A 10,472-nucleotide genomic window follows, 5' to 3' on the forward strand; every position below is an offset into this window, starting at 1 on the left:
CCTCACTTCGGCTTCTCCCAAAACTCCATGAACCAGGTGACATGTGCTGGTTTATTCTTCCTACCTCAGACGATTTCGTTCAGCTTTCAACACTCTTCACTTTGGTTTCTCCCATAACCCACTGAAGTAGGTGACGAATGAAATTGCAGACGATTTCATTCAATTTTCTACTGTCTTCATTTCGGCTTCTCCCCAAACTCCTTGAATCAGGTGACATATGGTGGTTCATTCTTCCTATATCAGATGGTTTCATTAAGCTTTCACACTCTTCACTTCGGCGTCTCCTCAAACCCCTTGTACCAGGGAACATATACAGGTTTATTCTTACTACTTCCAGACGATTTCATTCAACTAGAGGGAGGTTTATCATACTGGAAGGTTAGATATATATTTCATTGTCCCCTTCAATATCAAGGTGGCGCTGGACACCTTCACGTAGCAGCACTGATATGACAGGGTGTCTTCACTGCCTGGGTATATAAACGTCCCTCAGTTCCCTCCCTATCCCCTCAGAGAAGGATGACAGGCTGTACTAGGAGAGCAAATTCAGCCTGTAGTCCACTGGGTTCACGTAAAGGTGATCCTGGGGTTGCAACTACTACTATTCTCCTTTTACTTTAATTTGACCTAATTTCCGATCTGTAACAATAAGTGAGACTATAATAAGATGCTAGCCACGAAAATGTGCTAAAGAAAGAACGTTGAGTCCTAAAATTGTTAGTTTGCCGGTGAAATACCAAAAATAACCTACAAAAGGATGAAAATCTGGGCCAAGTTAAGGTGGACGAACTGTTTTAATACCAGGGCTGTCTCCTAGGCTGAATAAAATCGTTTGGTAGAGACAAGAATAAGCTAAAATCGCCGACAGCCCGTTGATCTTCCGTCTCCCATCTGATTAGTAGCATAAAGGACAATCAGGCTTAGATGACACAGGGCACCCTATATATCACAACTATCCATACCCTTCACGTCGATGTCCCTCATAATTCCTTGAATCATATAACGAACGATACTGGTTAACATTTCCTACCTCAGATGATCTTATTCAGCATTCACAGTCTTCACTTCGACGTCTCCATCTATCCATATATATATATATATATATATATTTATATATATATATATATATATATATATATATTTATATATATATATATATATACGTATGTGTGTGTGTGTGTGTGTGTGTGTGTGTGTGTGTGTGTTACTGTCTGTCTGCCTGTCTGTTTGTCTTTGTCTCTCTGTCTGTATACCAACCAGTCTGTGTATCTCCACTTGGATCACTAAATACTGGATAATAGCAATAGGGGGAGGCGGTGGCTCAATCGGTAGAGAGGTGGCTTGCGATACTACCGAACCCAGGTTCAAATCCCCGATGGGGCAGGGAACAGTGTAAGGATTTGAATTTCATGTAAAGCAGATTTTACCGATCTACCAGAAGACCCGCAGACATGTCGTAAAAATAGGCTACCCCCGCTAATACCGATACACCAGTCCTGTATGAGACAGCCCTAGCATGTATTCAATATGGACGGTTGGTGTTAGCGCCGAAGTGGTGACATGTAAAGGTGTATGATATGTGGGAGGACTTCTGGGCCCTGGGAGCAGGCTGTGAAGCCTATGCCCAGAGTCGAGCACATAAAAAAAAAAAAGAAAAAAAGACGCTAATACACAACACTATATACTCACATCACAACCTCCGACTCCCTTCACTGCAACTCTTTCGTAACTCATAAAGTGAAAATAATACTTCTTTCATTTATGTTGGTACTATACACATTTATTCAACTTTAAGGAGACTTTTTTGAGTTGAATTGGTTAGATATTGCTTTTACTAACCCCTACACTATCAGATGCCCCTCCAAATAGTGACTTAGGACACCCTGTAATAACATTTTTTACATTTATTCACTCCCACCCAAATTTCCTAAACGGCTCCCATTACCCTTTCACGGTCTGGATAACTTTAGCACTTTATCCCACTCAAACACCCGATGATTATATTCAGGTATAGGTGAATCATAGCATCTTGAGGGTGTTAACACTATATCCACTGACGCTATGATACTCGGTTCATCCCTTTGGTTAGGCTAATGTCGGGTGAATTTGTCCAGATATGTTATTCATAGGATCCTGAGTGTTCATACTGTCTCCATTTACTCCCACCTGGTCACGTTAAATCAGTCTTACTAAGCTAGTATTATAATTTATTCGTGCAAAGGGTCAGTCAAAGGATCCTGAGAAATTCATCCATTACATCAGGCGTTGTTTTCTTCTAGGTTTATTACTGGTGTATTCGAACGATTTTAGTCATCTTAATGGAGGCCGATTGTAGTAATGGGAACAGGGAAAATAATATCTGACCCACAGTTCGAAAATCGTTCCCTAAACTGAATAGCATTGCCTGTAGGAAGTAAAAATAATGGCATAAAGGAAATGTTTTATCGAATTTATGAACTTAAGCTGAGTAAGTCAACTAATTATTGCAAAAGAATAAAAAAAAAATACAGTGAATGTGTAAACAGATATTAGTTTTGGTTAAAGGGAAAAATACGTGATCAAACTAAAGAACTTAGGTTGTGTAAAGTCGACTGATGGTGACAAGAAAATTAAAAAACTGTACTGAACGCGATAACGGATAATTTTTTTTTTTTTCTCGCAATGAAACATCTTCCCTAGCTGAATAAAACCGTCTGAGAGCAGCATGGATACCCGTTGAACAGTTTTGGAGGGGGAAAAATAAAATAGTTTGGGATTATCAAGAACACAGTTGAAGGTAGTAAGAGAAAAAATAAAAAGACGTCAAAGTATATAAGAAATAGGGATAGTTTCTTACCTATTTTACAAATAGTTGTCATCCCATTGTTTAATAAAATCATCTCGAGATACCAAGGATAAAATAGCCTGGCTCAGGATTAAAACAGCACAGTGATATTAGGAGAACATTTCACACACACACACACACACACACACACACACACACACACACACACACACACACAGAAACGGCCTGATATTTAAAACTGAAAGGTCTCCCATAAGCTGAATAAAATCGTCAGGAGTTAGGAGGGTGGAAGAGACAAAGGGCAGGAAGAATACCCGCAGGTCTAGCAATATCTAGAATGTAATGATGTGACGGTCGAAGAAAAAAAAAATCTTTGTGCAGTAATTAATGTGGACGGTTTCATATCCTCTGAATATGAATTGTCTCCTATTTACCGTAAAAATTGTTGAAAGATTAAAAGAAAAAAAAAAGAAAGGCAACAGTAATGGAGGATATAATGGATATGTATTCTGTTCTTACAACGACAATCATTAATCCAAGCTGAATAATATCGTCTGATGGTAGTATGCATGAAATATATTATTGGTGTCATATTCAATAGAGTCATGAACTTTCATCTGATAAAGAACGGTGTAGGGAGTAGCTATCCCCTAGTGGGAGGCAAGACTTCCTTCCGAGAAGCAGGAAAGGCTGGGGAGATACTGCCACCAGGCCTATGTCGCAGCTGCTCCTCTACGTCTAGGTGCTCAGCGCCACCACTGGTTGGCTGCTCTACAACTCCCTAACAGGAATCACCTTCAAGAACTACATACAGAACATCAAGTGCCGATACACTCCCAGACTCAACGAACTCAGGGCACTTTCTGGGAAAGACTTTGGGCAATAAAAGGAAACACTCTCCTCTCTCTACGAACAGCACATTATATTAGTGATGTCCTATGCCTTCCCGCCATGGTCCATCCTATCTAACACCCACCACAACACTTCGCAAACTATACAGAAGAACGCCCGACTCATAATCATTGGCTGCACTAGAACCACCTGCGCAGCTTACACGTTGAAAAGCACCACATGATAGAGAGTATCTTAACATGAGGGGAACACACTTCTATGCAGCAACCTATACTAGCAGACAACATGGCTGTCATTATGTGACATCCACACAACACAAGTACATTTGTAAAACAGCTTTCAAACAAATAATACCGGATGCTACTCAGCAACACCCAACCTCATAACATTCCAACACTATCAACGGAAAAAACATCTACATAACCAATTCATGCGCAGAACAACACAACACCTCAGTTAGATGATTATGCTATGCTGAAGCTCCCCCCTCCTCTCCACATCTAACCATCAGAGATATCCGCTGATCTACCTCAGTTAGCTAGGCTTAGATCGGACATCATCTAACCCTCCTCAGCTACCAGCTAAGATCTGGGTTGGGTAGATCGCAGATGACACGTGCCTCGATTGTAGAACTGACCCATTCAGCACTGCTCACATAATGGAGCATTGCACAACAGTGGCCACATCAAGACGCAAACAACATCAAAGGTGTTGGGAACCAATGGGACGACCTCATAGGGGCAGATTGACCGAGGTTGAGCAGTAACACACAACATCCACCTGTCACGAATCAAGTTCGCGACATTTCCCTTTTGTGAGAAGCCACGAACTATTAGTGGAAAACTCACTGTGTATCGCTCAGTTAACCGTTTCTCTCTCCATTTCGGGGTATACTTTTCAAAACATTCGTCACTGTTTTCAAAAGTGACCGATTTAATGCACGTCACTAAGTGCTGTACTGAGCGATACTATTGTTTCTTTATTGTTCGCCCCTGTTCACTCGACCGTTAGAATAATGCGGCCTACTGCTCCCCCTTTTGTTCCCACGACTTACTCAGTCGAGTGTTTGTTGTGACGGAGAAAGGTCCTGTGCTCAAGAAGTGTGAGAGGTCAGCTAGCACCCAAGCTCCACTAGTACAGTTGGCCAGTACTCCCACCCCCCGGGTGATACACAGCATTCATCGACCGGTATTTCCTTTTTGTAATCCTAGTTTTAAGAGCTTAGTTAAGGTTTTTTTTCTAGGCGTAAGGATTTAGCTTCTGCGTGAGTGAGTGAGTGCGGTCTCATTGATTTGATTTGAAATGTAACGTTAAATTTATTTTTTTGTAATCAATAAATTTAACAGTTCTTTTTCTTGAGCTTAATGTAAAGTAAACTCTTGTTTCATTTCTCTGTAATTAAGCTTATTTCCCACATAGCTCCTAGCTTGCATAGACGTTTTACTATTCATAACTGGTACTTAGACCAGTCTTGTATTAACTTAAAATCCGTTGTGCCACCTAGGAGATAATGCATCAGCAAGGACCTGATATTATTATTAGTATTAGTTATTTATTGTCAGGGATGAAGTAACTTTCTCCAGAGGCTAACAGTACTAATTCAGCATTTGTGAGTAATTAGTCTCTGCTGTGTACTGTTGAGAAAGTTTATAAATTCTCGTTCTTAGAGAATCGTGCACAAGCCAGCGTAAAGTAATCGTTGCTTGATGTAGCAAGACAATCATTGTCTCTGCTCTTTAATATTATAGAATATTAATATCAATTAAATAATATTAAGCATTTATTTTAAAAACTCCGTAATATTTTAAAAACCCCGTGACAATTGGCGACCTCATTCCAGGATATTAACTCCTAGCTATAAAGCTATTCACGAGATAGTGCTCACTCGTTCATATTTAGGTATTTATAATTAAAGTTTATAGACACAAGTTTACTGGTGTTTACCGTTAATTTAGCAAGTGAATTTTGCTTTATTAATCAATAGAGTACTTAACTCTAGCTTATTCTTGGTAACGCCAGACGATTTTATTCGCTCCTGGGAAGTCGCCGTACCCATTGTGTTTATTATTGAGTCTTCCCAGTCATTTACATTTTTGATTTATTCTTTGCCAGTTAACTAGATAAGACTGGTCACCACTAGCTTGTGTCTGTATTCTTTATTTGTGTTATTAGCATTTGCTTGCGAAGCAGTCAGTACTCAGTTTCGGTTTACTTAATAAATTAGCGCCATGGCTACCGCTGTATTTTTACAGGTAGCCAAAGATATGGGTCTTACAGACCCAACCGAAATTAAAGAGTATATACTCTCACGGCATAATCAGGAGCAGCAGCGCGAGAATGACGCCCGTGAAGAGCGTAAGATTCAGCGCGAATACGAGCGAGAACAGCGTGAGGAACGTGAAAAAGAGCGTGCATATGAACAAGAGCAGCGTGAGAAAGAGCGCGAATACGAGCGTGAACGACATGAACGCGAGCGAGAACAACGCGAATACGAGCGTGCCGAACGTGAGGCACGAGAAAAACATGAACTTGAAGTGCTGAAGCTCCAGCGAGATTCCTTGGCTTCAGACACGTCTGGTGCAGTTAGTCCAAGCTCCACGAGCGTTCTCCCTGCACATGTCCTGGCGACCCCACGCATCAAGCTTCCTTCATACAAGGAAAGCGAGCGAATCGAGCCGTACATAGCTCGTTTTGAGGACATGGCAGACATGTATCAACTGGATGAGGCAGCTAAGCGGATCCAATTTCTGAGTTTATTTGAGGGCCCTGCCCTCGATATTCTCCACAGAATTCGTGGAGACAATCTCACATATGAGATGATGAAAGCTGCACTCATTAAGGCGTATGGTCTCACAGTAGACGACGCCAAAGTTCAGTTCATGCGAGCTCGTCTCCAAGACAAGGAGACAGCTGTTCAGTTCCTTGATCGTCTCACAGCTTACTTAAATGAGTGGATGGAGAAAGATGAAACTCCTTCCACGCGTGAGGGGATAATTGACCTTATGCTGCGTACACAGCTAGAGAGGTCGTGGCCTGCTGAGCTCATAGCACAGCTTAAGATCTGCCAGGTGAAAGATGCCAGCCAAATGGCAGAAAAGGCTGACGCATTCTTTACTGCATACGGGTATCAAACTCGTAAGCAAAACACCTGGAGCAGAAAAGATACTGCCAAGTCTGGGAAGTCGTCTCATACTGAACCCCAGCAACAAGGCCATTCTCAGAATAATGGCCAAGGTCCAAAACCGCAGTGGAAGGACCAGGGGCAAAACACTCAGAAACCTGAGTGGAAAAGGTACAACAAGTACCCAAACCAGCAGCAGTATCAGCCACACAACCGACCGTCGGGACAAACTTTTTCACCACCAGCTCAAAAGAGGCAGGAAGCGAATGCAGCCTTCATTCCTCAGCAGCAGCATGGTGGTCACGTCCCTACCAGTGTGGGTACTTCCCCACAGTTCACTAGTCCCACAGTGACAGTGAACCCCCCTCCACAGATGGCCAATGTTCCATCTTCCCAATATAAACCTCAAGGCACAATGTTTGCCGCATCAATTCAGCAGCCTCATGAGTGGCTTGCTGCTTCCTCCACAGGCCCTCCCACAGGTGACAGTACCTTCCTTGTTCAGCCAGGGTTTGTGGGAGGCATTCCTGTGAAGGTCCTGAGAGACAATGGTTCCTCAGGTTGCTCTGTTAAGCAGAGTTTAGTTCGTCCTGAGCAGTACACAGGTCGACAGATCCATGCAAACCTTATTGATGGATCAGTGAGATTGTTCCCTGAGGCATGTATCTAGGTGGCATCTCCATTTTATACTGGTACGACACTTGCAGTTGTCATGCCAGAACCTTTATTTAAACTCATCATCGGCAACATTCAAGGAGTCAAGGATAGTTGCTCCGATGATGATGCTACTCAGACTTCGGCTGCTGCGGTAACACGAGCCATGGCTGAGGCTCCAGACTGTGTCACCCCAGTGATCATTGAATCGCCGCAAGATCTGATGTGTAGTCAACTTGTTGTACAAGAACAACATTCTGACCCGACACTTGCTGCCGTGCAGAACAAACAAAAGGGTCGAGTGATTAAGTATTCACGGGGAGGTCGAGCCAAGTTCCTTCGCAAACAAGGACAGCTCTACCGTGAGTCACGAACACCCGAGGGCGAGGTTCGACTGCAGTTTGTCGTTCCCGCCAAGTACCGCCTAGCAGTGTTACAATGGGGTCATTGTTCAGCCTCAGGAGGTCACATGGGCAAAAGGAAGACCCAGGGCCGTATCCGAGCTGACTTTTTCTGGCCAGGGATGGGACAAGACATAGATAGTTTTGTCCGTTCCTGCAGTGTGTGCCAAAGTATCACCACTAATCAGGGACATGCCCTTCCTGTGCCATTTGTAACCACACCCGTAATCTCTGAGACAGTTGAGAGACAGGGTAGTGGTGAAGTGGGTGCAGACCTGACGTCTCGCCCATTGGCCCCACAGGACACATTATGTCCAGGGCCTGTACATACATATTATGTACCGTAAGTTAAGGGGGAAGTTGAGAGGCGACTTGAGGCTATGGAAGACCCAAGTTTGCATAAGGATTCTCAGCTTCCCGGTACTAATAGAAGTACTGTAGGTTAAGGGGGAAGTTCGAGAGAGAACTCTGCAGAGGCGACTTGAGGCTATGGAAGACCCAAGTTTGCACAAAGATTCTCAGCTTCCCAATACTAATATAAGTACTGTAGGTTAAGGGGGAAGTTCGAGAGAGAACTCCGCAAAGGCGACTTGAGGCTATGGAAGACCCAAGTTTGCACAAGGATTCTCAGCTCCCCGATACTAATATAAGTACTGTAGGTTAAGGGGGAAGTTTGAGAGAGAACTCCGCAGAGGCGACTCGAGGCTATGGAAGACCCGAGTTTGCACAAGGATTCTCAGCTCCCCGATACTAATATAAGTACCATAGGTTAAGGGGGAAGTTCGAGAGAGAACTCCGCAGAGGCGACTTGAGGCTATGGAAGACCCGAGTTTGCACAAGGATTCTCAGCTTCCCAATATTAATATAAGTACTGTAGGTTAAGGGGGAAGTTCGAAGTGAGAACCCCGCAGAGGCGACTCGAGGCTATGGAAGACCCAAGTTTGCACAAGGATTCTCAGCTTCCCAATACTAATATAAGTACTGTAGGTTAAGGCACAGGTTGAGGACCCGTGTGCAGTTCGAGGCTATGGAAGACCCGAGTTTGCACAAGGATTCTCAACTTGCCGACACTAATCGTGTGCTGTAATTAATGGCGACCTCGAATGTACGTCGTAGCACTGACTGCTGGGCAGAGAGAGTAATTGTAACATAATAAAATTTTGTCTCATTGACACTTTTGATGCTCCACCTTAATTGGTTTTGCAGGTTCAGCAATGGGTGTAGCAGTTTTGCTGTGCGTACCAGCTGATCGTCTGCCGCACGCTGCCACCTCTTCTCCTCTGCCTTCGTCGTCGCCATATTATTATTTACTGTGTCATTTTACACGTAGGTACAGTTACACTACACCTGTCACACCTACACCGTGTATTACATACACCATGCTACACAACAATTAGTTGTCAGTGTAAATGTAGCGAATTTTCGCTCAGTTTGGCCTGAGTACAGGATTTTCACCGTCGTCACGGAGTTTTTCCCTCAAGCTTGCTTCTATTAACGTTAATACGAGGTTTTTTCGCTCACTGGCGACTGTGACTTTCTCCTGTAGCAGGATAGCACACACACCACAGTGTGAATCTTGTGTGAATGACTTAGGATGTGTACCTATATATATATTCCACAAATTTTTTCCCATAAGGATAAAATTTCATTTTGTAGGGGCGTAATGTCACGAATCAAGTTCGCGACATTTCCCTTTTGTGAGAAGCCACGAACTATTAGTGGAAAACTCACTGTGTATCGCTCAGTTAACCGTTTCTCTCTCCATTTCGGGGTATACTTTTCAAAACATTCGTCACTGTTTTCAAAAGTGACCGATTTAATGCACGTCACTAAGTGCTGTACTGAGCGATACTATTGTTTCTTTATTGTTCGCCCCTGTTCACTCGACCGTTAGAATAATGCGGCCTACTGCTCCCCCTTTTGTTCCCACGACTTACTCAGTCGAGTGTTTGTTGTGACGGAGAAAGGTCCTGTGCTCAAGAAGTGTGAGAGGTCAGCTAGCACCCAAGCTCCACTAGTACAGTTGGCCAGTACTCCCACCCCCCGGGTGATACACAGCATTCATCGACCGGTATTTCCTTTTTGTAATCCTAGTTTTAAGAGCTTAGTTAAGGGTTTTTTTCTAAGCGTAAGGATTTAGCTTCTGCGTGAGTGAGTGAGTGCGGTCTCATTGATTTTATTTGAAATGTAACGTTAAATTTATTTTTTTGTAATCAGTAAATTTAACAGTTCTTTTTCTTGAGCTTAATGTAAAGTAAACTCTTGTTTCATTTCTCCGTAATTAAGCTTATTTCCCACATAGCTCCTAGCTTGCATAGACGTTTTACTATTCGTAACTGGTACTTAGACCAGTCTTGTATTAACTTAAAATCCGTTGTGCCACCTAGGAGTTAATGCATCAGCAAGGACCTGATATTATTTTTAGTATTAGTTATTTATTGTCAGGGGTGAAGTAACTTTCCCCAGAGGCTAACAGTACTAATTCAGCATTTGTGAGTAATTAGTCTCTGCTGTGTACTGTTGAGAAAGTTTATAAATTCTCGTTCTTAGAGAATCGTGCACAAGCCAGCGTAAAGTAATCGTTGCTTGATGTAGCAAGACAATCATTGTCTCTGCTCTTTAATATTATTGAATATTAATATTAATTAAATAATATTTA

This window comes from Coenobita brevimanus, chromosome 2, assembly GCF_032717465.1.
Source record: "Coenobita brevimanus isolate Jiangsu-jjx chromosome 2, ASM3271746v2, whole genome shotgun sequence".
In the NCBI taxonomy this organism is placed as follows: domain Eukaryota; kingdom Metazoa; phylum Arthropoda; class Malacostraca; order Decapoda; family Coenobitidae; genus Coenobita; species Coenobita brevimanus.